The sequence below is a fragment of the Tachysurus fulvidraco genome, chromosome 9 (genome assembly GCF_022655615.1).
Source record: "Tachysurus fulvidraco isolate hzauxx_2018 chromosome 9, HZAU_PFXX_2.0, whole genome shotgun sequence".
NCBI classification, from domain to species: Eukaryota; Metazoa; Chordata; class Actinopteri; order Siluriformes; family Bagridae; genus Tachysurus; species Tachysurus fulvidraco.
Genome location: NC_062526.1, coordinates 24,510,480 through 24,520,440, shown reverse-complemented (window position 1 = coordinate 24,520,440; position 9,961 = coordinate 24,510,480). Strand labels below are relative to the sequence as shown.

The following is a 9,961-nucleotide window of genomic DNA, read 5'->3' as shown; positions in this document are numbered from 1 at the left end:
AAACGCTCTCTCTCTCTCTCTCTCACACACACACACACACACACACACACACACACACACACACAAACTCTGCTGACACATTAATCACAGATTCATGTTATTGTTTATCTGATTCTCCAAATGCTAAGGGAGTGCAAGACTGAATTGATTGAACAAACCCTCAGCTGCCCTTTACACACACACACACACACACACACACACACACGCACACACACACACACACACACACACACACACACACACACGCACATACATACAAACACATTCTGTTTCACAAAACTGGTATTTTATGTTTGAGCTGATTTGCTGAACATACTGTACAAATGAAGACACTAGGATGCCAAATCCTAAATTATGAAGTCCCTTGAATAACACACACACACACACCCACACACACACACACACACACACACCCACACACACACACAAGCATACAGAGCTGCCTACGAATCTACAACCGCCTACACTTGCCCTCACTTGAAGAATGTCAGATAACAACCTGTCAGGCGTGAAAGCCGCGAGTGTCGATCCGACACGAGGCAACGACGTCAAACAGGGCGATTTTTATGTGTCAGCGTTCAGGAGACGAAGAGAAAACCGACAGGCGCTCGGGACACCTCGCTCACCTTACACTGGGGCCGTGAGAACATCTGACTGCTTGTTTTGTGTGTGGGTGTGTGTGTGTGTGTGTGTGTGTGGGAGACAGGGAGCGGGACCGGGACGGGGGAGGGATGTGGGGAGGGATGTAGAGAGGGAGAGACGGGGAGGGAAGTTAAGAGGGGGAGAGAAAAAACAAAGGGAGAGAGAGGGAGAGATCGATGGAGGGAGGGAGATGGAGGGGGAGAGGAGACAGGGAGGGAGAGATTGAGGGAGGGAGAGATTGAGGGAGGGAGATGGAGGGGGAGAGATGGAGGGAGATGGAGGGAGAGAGAGGAGGGAGATGGAGGGGAGAGAGAGCGGGAGGGACATGGAGGGGGAAGAGGAGAGGGAGAGAGTTTGAGATGTGGGGGGAGATGGAGAGGGAGAGGAGAGAGGGAGGGAGATGGAAGGGAGAGATGGAGGGAGGGGAGGGAGATGGAGGGGAGAGGCGAGAGGCGGGCAGATGGGGGAGAGCTGGAGGGAGGGATGGAGATGGGGGAGAGAGGGAGGGGGAGAGGATAGATGGAGGGAGGGGGAGAGGAGAGATGGAGGGAGGGGGAGAGAGGGAGGGAGATGGAGGGGGAGAGAGAGAGGGAGGGACATGGAGGGGAAGAGGAGAGGGAGTTTGAGATTGTGGGAGGGAGATGGAGAGGGAGAGGAGAGAGGGAGGGAGAGGAGAGAGGAGAGATGGAGGAGGAGATGAGGAGGGGAGGGGATGAGGAGAGGAGAGATGGAGGGAGATGGGGGAGAGGAGGATGGAGAGAGAGATGGAGGGGGAGAGAGATGAGGGAGGAGGGAGATAGTGGAGGGAGGGGAGAGGAGGGAGAGATGGAGGGAGGGGGAGAGATGGAGGAGAGGGAGGGGAGGGAGGGAGATGGACGGGGGAGACGGAGAGAGGAGGGAGATGGGGGAGAGTGGAGGAGGATGGAGATGGGGAGAGAGGAGAGGGAGGGAGGGAGGGAGATGGAGGGGGAGAGGAGAGATGGAGGGAGGAGAAGGAGAGGGGAGGGGAGAGGGCGGAGAGGAGAGAGAGGGAGGGAGGGATGGAGATGGGGAGAGAGGGAGGGATGGAGATGGGGAGAGAGGGAGGAGCGGGAGATGGAGGGAGAGAGCGAGGGAGGGAGATGGAGAGAGAGGAGAGATGGAGGGCGCGAGAGGGGAGAGGGAGAGATGGAGAGAAGAGAGGAGAGTGGAGGGAGAGGGGGAGAGAGGGAGAGGGAGGAGATGAAGGGAGGGAGGGGGGAGAGTGGAGGGGGAGATGAGGGAGGGAGGGAAGGAGATGGAAGGGAGAGATGGAGGGGGAGCGGAGAGATGGAGGGAGGAGAGACGGAGGGGATAGGGAGAGTGGAGGAGATGGAGGGAGGGAGGGAGGGCAGGAGATGGAGAGATGGAGGGAGGGAGGGAGGGAGGGAGGGCAGGAGATGGAGAGATGGAGGGGGAGAGGAGATGGGGAGGGAGGGAGGGAGGGAGGGAGGGATGGAGATGGGGGGGAGATGGAGGGAGATGGAGGGGGAGGGGAGAGGAGGGAGGGAGATGGAGGGGGGAGGGAGGGAGATGGAGGGGGGAGGGAGATGGAGGGAGGAAGATGGAGGGGTGAGCGGGAGGGTGAGCGGGAGGGTGAGCGGGAGGGTGAGCGGGAGGGTGAGAGGGAGGGGTGAGAGGGAGGGGGAGAGGGAGGGTGAGAGGGAGGGGGAGCTCTGCTGTTTCCATCAGCTGTAGATTTTACACCACCTCCTCACACAAAAGGCCGAAGTCACAGAAACGATGTTTATATCTCACAGGCAGGCTCTTATTCCAGAAGTATTGGCACCCCACAGGAAATGATTCAGTGGAATATTATTAACATTTTTTAGGAGTCAGGACCCAAGTCACACCCCCTCTGCCTCTTCTCTTCTTCCCATAGTGCATCCTGGTGTAATGTCTTTTATTCCTCAGGTAAGCGGCACACACACACACACACACACACACACACACCCACACACACACACACACACACACACACACAGCACTTCCACATAATACACCAGACCAGGCCTCCTTCTTCCGTTGCTCCGTGTATTCCGACCTTTCTGTCTATAAGCCGATCCTCATAAACACCTCGAAGACTTTATTTGGATCAGTTTAGAGCAAGATGATTTATTCGAATTTGTTTGCATCCCACACACACACACACACACACACACACACACACACACACACACACACACACACACACACCTGACTGTGCAGGAAGTGAAGCCTCACTTGCATTGCAGGTAACCTGAGTCGGAGCTCTGTGTTGTGAATGGCGGTTAGCGTTTTTTTTTCCCCCTCGAGGCTCTTCAGTAATTGACGTAATCGTAATCTCAGTCTCTGGCGCTTAAAAACTGCGAGCTGGCACGACTTGTCCTACGTATTTTCGGGCCCCTGTCAAGGCCTGCATCTCTTCACCAACGTTCTTCTGGCACGCCACGGGTTTCGCCACGACCGCAAAGTCAATTAAAGCTCACCTCAAAATGAGTCATCGGCGGCTCAAGCGTGACTCCGTGAACGAGTGCGCCGTGTACGTCTTCTTTAAGGAGCTTGTTTTGATTTTACACCAAACCTGAACACTATGAGTCAACCTCCCTCTGCTGCAGGATTCGACACGCCGTGACTGACTTCTGTGAGTAACTTCTCTCTCAGGTTTACAGTGCGCCGATTGCCTCCAGATATCTGTGTCATTCACACTTCTGTAAAAACTCCAGATTGACTGCGACGGTTCACCATTCACACGCTCGCTGTTTTTAGGTCCGCTCCCGTCCGTACGGGCGTGCGGAGGGACGGCGTCTCTACCTACCTACTCCCTAGGAAGACGTGCTGACGGTAAACGTCTTTGTGACATGACGACGAAGATTCCTTTGGAAAAAGTGCACGTGTCGGTTAGAAGGATTCCATCCAGAATGAATTTGAGGGTTTTTTTTTCTTTTTGGTTTAGAGAAAGAAAGAAAGAAAAAAAAGTCACCCAACATCTGGAAAGCGTGAGAGAAATCTCGATCTGTTTCTCATTCAGAAAGTCATGTGGTATAAGCAGATCAGATGCATTATGGTTTCTCTCAGTGTTTCCTGTTTGATTCGGGACCCTTTTAAGGCGAACCCCATACGTACGTCTTAGAATTGGGATCGAGTTGCTTTGGTATTCAGGCTTAGATGTTGTGCATACAGTAAAGGAAGTAGTAGCATCACCTCCAGGTCGTATGTACGGTATACGTTTCACCTCCTGTACGGGTCCTTACGATTTCGCCGGAGGATCGAAGTATTGAGATATGGTTTGAATGCAGAGCGACCGAGGAGCCGCTCGTGTCTTTGTGGACCTGCTGGGGTTTGATCCGACTGATAAGAGCCACTGACTCCCAACACAGACGAGATGTTGGTCAGAACATCTAAAATGTACCCACGACGAATCTCCACCAATCCCACTGAGGTTGTGGAAATGTAATTTTCAGTTTCTGGTTGTTGCTAGGCAACAAGGAAAATGGACATCAAGCATAAGTTAGCAAGTAACGATGCTTAACAATTTTCCTATTATCTCATTAAAATGGTTGATGTCTGTCTGTCTGTCTGATTATCCCTCTGTCTGTGTCTATCTGTCTGTCTATCTGTCTGTCGGTCTCTTTGTATCTATCTGTTTCTCTTTATATATACTGTATATATATCTGTCTATCTGTTTATCCATCTATCTGTCTGCCTATCCTTCTATCTGTATGTCCCTGTCTGTCTGTCTTTCTGTCCATCTATTTGTGTGTGTCTGTCTGTCTGTTTATCCCTCTGTCTATCTATCTGTCTGTCTATCTGTCTCTTTGTATCTGTCTGTCTATCTGTTTATCTGTCTTTCTTCCTATCTGTTTATCCATCTGTCTATCTGTCTGTCTATCTGTTTGTATCCATCTGTCTATCTGTCTGCCTATCCTTCTATCTGTATGTCTTTGTGTCTGTCTGTCTGTCCGTCCGTCTGTCCAACTATTTGTGAGTGAGTGTGTGTGTGTCCACCTGTCTGTCTGTCTCTCTGTTTATCCATCTATCCATCCATCCATCCATCCATCCATCCATTCATCCACCGTAGTATATATCCTAGACAGGGTCACAGTGAGTCTCACTCAGAATACAGTGCATGTCTTCAGACTGGGGAAGAAACTGGAGAACCTGGTGGAAACCCCCAAAGCGCTGGGAGAACATGTAAGCTCCGCCCACACCAGGCGGAGTCTGGATTCAAAGTCTCAACCTGGAAGGTGAGAGGCAAAACTTTACACATCAACATTTCTCTCAGCTCTGACGGTAAAGGATGACCGTCACAAGCCAGACGTCCCTCGGTGCGTCTGCGAAGGTCCTACGTTCCTTTCCGTCTCACTGATCGCAGATGAACGAGTTCTTTATTTCTGTCGTTTGCTCTGAAAAAGAGCTCATTTCATCACTCTGTATTACATTTAGTTTTGATCAGGGTTTGAGATTCTGAAGCTCGGAGACAGAAGAGTTTGGTGAGTGTGTGTGTGTGTGTGTGTGTGTGTGTGTGTGTGTGTGTGTGTGTGTGTGGTGAGGATATACTGTAGTGTCTTTATTTTAATCTGCAGGAACATCTGCTTTATGCCACCTTTATGATGTGAACCTGTCGTTCAGGTCGTGATTCTCACTACACACAGGTTTCATGCTGGACTTCTGTCCTCAGCTCAGTCTTGGTTCATCAGAAACGTTTGCTTCTGCTTTTTGGTTCCTGATCTGAAGGGAAGACGAGACGCTCTGGATGGTTCACTTTCACAGGTGGCAGTAAGAGGAAGCACCGAGATCTCATACAGAGGTACAAAGCATCTCATCTGAGACTTTCTCACACACACACTTAAACACAAACACACACACACACACACTCACTCATAACAAGTGGGAGGCAATGTTTAACTATTGTAGACTTTTCCCAGCTACAAGCTGTAGGAGTATGTGGGCTGCTTTCACAACTAAATAAGTCTGTATGCCACCCACACACACACACACACACACACACACACACACACACACACACACACACGCGCACACACAGAGGAACAAGCTGTAGTAGAATTTACTACATAGATTTATTTTGTGTGGAGGTTTGTAATAGTGTAATTACTCCTTTATATAAGCATATTTTTAAAAACTTATTATTATGATTAAAGGTGTGTTCTTAAATATTTATACACATACAGTGGAATTATGATGATGATGATGAGGCGGAGTAAGAGGAGTATTATGTGCACATTCAATTAATACCCAAATTTGTGATGATATTTATACACATTAAAAAAGCATTATTTACTCAGTCAAATTATTCAGAATTCTGATTATTTAAAAACATTAGACATATATGTTTTTATTTATTTGTTAGTTTGTTTATTTCAATTATTATTAAAATAAGATGATACGTGTACACACACACACACACACACACACACACACACACATATATATATATACATACACACACACACACACACACACACACACACACACACACAGAGAGAGAGAGAGCAACAGTAAATAAAAAGTTTAATTTGTTAATTTCCTTCTAATAGATTGTAGTATATTAACAATATACTATAATACTAATATTATTCTATATTAATAAGTACATAACATTAATATATGATGTCATTTATACATTATTTTTGTTTATTTATTAGTTTATGAGGAATTGGGTGTTTTCTGCAGTATTAGCACTGATTTCTCTGGTTAATTAAGAGACTCGTCGCTAATTAAAGCAGTTAATTGGTCCGGATTCATTCTCTTTGGCTGTCGGTGATTTTTTTTTTTTTTTTTTGCTTTGGCTCGTTATTTGTTTGTTCATTTCTATTGGCTTGGTCGGTTCTCCGGTGCACGCGCGCGCGCGCCCATTAGCACCCCCTCCCCTCCCCTCCCCATTCCTCCCCTTTCTCCGCGCGTGCACGCGCTCGTTACTCCGATTCTCTGAGCTCGGTCACGCGCATTCCTCGGCGCAGGCGCTTGAGGAGCAGCTTGTGAATGAGCGTAGCGGTGACGTCACTCGGCGAATGTCAACAATGTAGCGATTGAGAGGAGGAGGAGGAGGAGGAGGCGTTTCGCTCTGGTGTAACAAACAGAGGAGACGGAGCCGCACGCCGCATACGATCCCCACGCACACACACGCACACGCGCGCGCGCGCGCTGACGTCTGCCGAACAAAACAACGCTCTTATCAAATCCAAACTTCCTTTTCGGTCCTCAAAGGAAAAAAAACCCGACGGACGCGAATATTTGTGGTGTTGTTGTTGTTGCACAGCTGAAGCGCAGCGGCGTGTCGGTGCCGTTTGTTCCCCTGCAGCCCGGTGGGCTTTAGAGGTGCGCGAGGAAGTCATCATGTGAAAAACACACAGAAAACAGAAGAACACTTGATTTACCGAGCGGACAAAAAACACACGGCTGGAGCGAGGAAGCGAAAGTGTGAAGGTGAGTGTGCTGTAAATCCTGCTGTTCTCTTCGTCTGCGTTTCTCTGCTCTATTATTCACTCTGTGCACTTACAAACTTGTGCTTTGTGTGTGTGAGTGTGTGCGTGTGTGTGTATGAGTATATATGTGTGTGTGTGGGTATGGGTGTATATATATGTGTGTGTGTGTGTGTGTGTGTGTGTGCGCGCGCGCGCGCGCTAATCCTGCTGCTCCGGTCCCAGATTTTGACGGCACCGATATCCAGCAACCACAACACACACACACATACACACACACCGGACGACGCGTGCACTCTCGGATTTTGTTGCTTCTCTTTCCTTTCCTTTATTTTATTTATTTGTTGGTTTTTAATTCACAGGCCCACGCGAATGCAAAGCGGTCACAAGTCCCGAATCGCGTGCACGGTCCGACGTGTCAATAAGCTCCCTAATGCATGCACTGAGCGAGCGTGTCAATAATATGCGACACCGGCCGCGTCTCAAACCGCGCAGGACTAAATAGTAGGGCACTAAATAGTAAGTGGTTTGATACAAAGCCGGGGTTTTTTGGGCTTGTTCTATGGGACGTAGCCGAGAGGAAGGAGGAGGTTTAAAAGCATGGGATGTGTTTTTGTGAGAAGAAAAAGTAGCTGTCAAATAAAGAAGAGCTCCAGCGAGCGAAAGAGGACACAATACAGGGACCCCTCCACCCCCCCCCCCCTCCACATGAGCCAGATTCCCACCTCCTGTTTACTTCATCATTCATCCTCTTTTCTTTCAGTAGCAGAACTACAGAACAGAGGGTGTAACATCTGAGTAAAGGCAAAGGGGTGCCATTATTTATGCTGCTATTCTTCTTATTATTAGCTCTATCTCTAGTTAGTAGTATGACACTTTAAAATAAAGGGCCTAAAATGCACCAAAAAAAAGGGTCCTTCAGTAACTATTTATGTTTCAGGAACCTTTTGTTGAACCCTTTATGGTTTGGTTTTTGTGCCATCTTGGTGTCACTGCATGCTTTTTGAACTAAGTTGCTCAAACAAAGAACCTTCCACGTGTAGGTTTGTATATTTATGAACCTTCTTGGAGAAAAGAAGAGCAGCAAACTGTCTTCTCTTCTCACTGATGTAGTACCCTTAAGGCTACACCTGGCAACATGGAGATTGTGTACACTGTTAAAAAGGCGTAAGGTAAATAAATGGACCGAAATTGGTTTTTTAATGTGTGTGTGTGTGTGTGTGTGTGTGTGTGTGTGTGTGTGTGTGTGTGTGTGTGTGTGTGTGTGTGTGTGTGCACCTTTCTCTATAGAAAGATACACACTTAAAGGTCCAAGTGACCAGCAGTGTTACAGTTTGGTTCCCCTTTTCAGCCAAACTACCAGGAACATTAGCAGTTTGGATTTCTTTCAGGAACCAAGTTCATGTTTCAGGAACCTTTACATTGTGCCACTCGAGAAAGAACCTTTATTTCCCAGCAACATTTTGTTGAAGCGTTTGCAAATGAAACGTCTGTGTGTGTGTGTGTGTGTGTGTGTGTGTGTGTGTGTGTGTGTGTGTGTGTGTGTGTGTGTGTGTGTGAGAGAGAGAGGTTTCTGTTGTGTTGGTTTCAGTAAAAACCATGGAATCCTTTTGTGCTACATGCAGTCAGGTGGAGGTGAGGTGTGAGTTCTACATGTCTGTGGTGTGAAAGTGAAAATGGGTCTTTACACAACTCTTAGTTAGCAGAAATAAGACATTGATGTAAATCTGACTTGTTTATTGTTGGAGTAGTGCTTTCTCTCTCTCTCTCTCTCTCTCTCTCTCTCTCTCTCTCTGTATTTCTTTCTTTCTCTCTTGCTCTCTTTTTTCTTTCTTTCTCGCTTTCTATCTATCTATCTTCCTTCCATTCTCACTCTCTACCTTTCTCTCGCTCTCGTTCTTTCTTTCTCTCTCTCTCTCTCTTCCTTTCTCTCTCTCTCCCCCATATAGATGTTCTGTACATCACACATTTTGCTCCCATTACACCTCATGTTCCTGCACGTTCACATGCACGCAGTTCTTTCTTCTCTTCTGCTGTATTATAACACGCCTAATTCTATCGCACTGGAGATGAGGACTTGTGCGTCTTTATGTCTGTATTCATTCAGTGGTTGTGCTGCTGTGTGAGCACGCGCTCCCGTTGTGCACTGAACGCGCGAGGCGCGCTTGCTTTGTTCCTTCCAGTAGCGGCAGCGCGCGCAGCCCCGAGCGTTACATTCCATTAATCCGCATTATTAGATCAGCGGAAATGTGTGTGCTGTGTAAGAGGGGCTGCAGGGAGAGTGGAAGTGGGGGTTAAAGAGTCACGCGGTCATTTTAACCCCCAAAATGACGTCATTAATTAAAATTGTGTCGGAATGTCGCGCGCGCGCGCATAAAGGAATCAATAGGCAAAAGAATATCGGGTTGCCAGATTGGAGGGTTTTCATCTTGTACAGCGACAATAACATATTACGAAAAAAGTATCATGTTACAGCTTATATGCATATAAAACAAATAAACAAATATATATAACAAATAAAACAAAATAATTGTTTTCCTTTTTTTTTGGTTTTCTGTAAGTGAATTTTCTGGAATATATGTAAACATTTTTTTTATTTGTTTGTTTGTTGCTTGTTGTATCCTTGCACTGTTGTTTGCATGCTGTGGGATAAACACAGTCCTGAGGTTAGTTGTTCGATAATAACATCAGTTAAAAGTTTTATTTCTCTTAAACCGCCAACGATATCAGTATTAATAAATTAATTGACAATATCTTCTTCCTTTTTGAAGATAACGTGATCATTTGCTTTAATCGTTGCATCACCAACATTGTGTTTCTTTTTTTTCTGAAGTTTCATAAAAAAAATAAAAAAAAATCATAAAAAAATCATTAAAAAA

The 9,961-nt window shown here is 47.0% G+C and overlaps 1 protein-coding gene across 1 annotated transcript in view; it reads left to right on the top strand.

Moving 5' to 3' along the window:
• Positions 1-6,700: 6,700 nt before the first annotated feature.
• Positions 6,701-9,961, top strand: part of bach2b (BTB and CNC homology 1, basic leucine zipper transcription factor 2b) — a 103,255-nt gene continuing 99,994 nt past the window's right edge. Inside the window, exon 1 of the mRNA XM_027152223.2 lies at positions 6,701-7,086. The gene's annotated coding sequence lies outside the window, so the exon portion shown is untranslated. The remainder of the gene's footprint in view (positions 7,087-9,961) is intronic.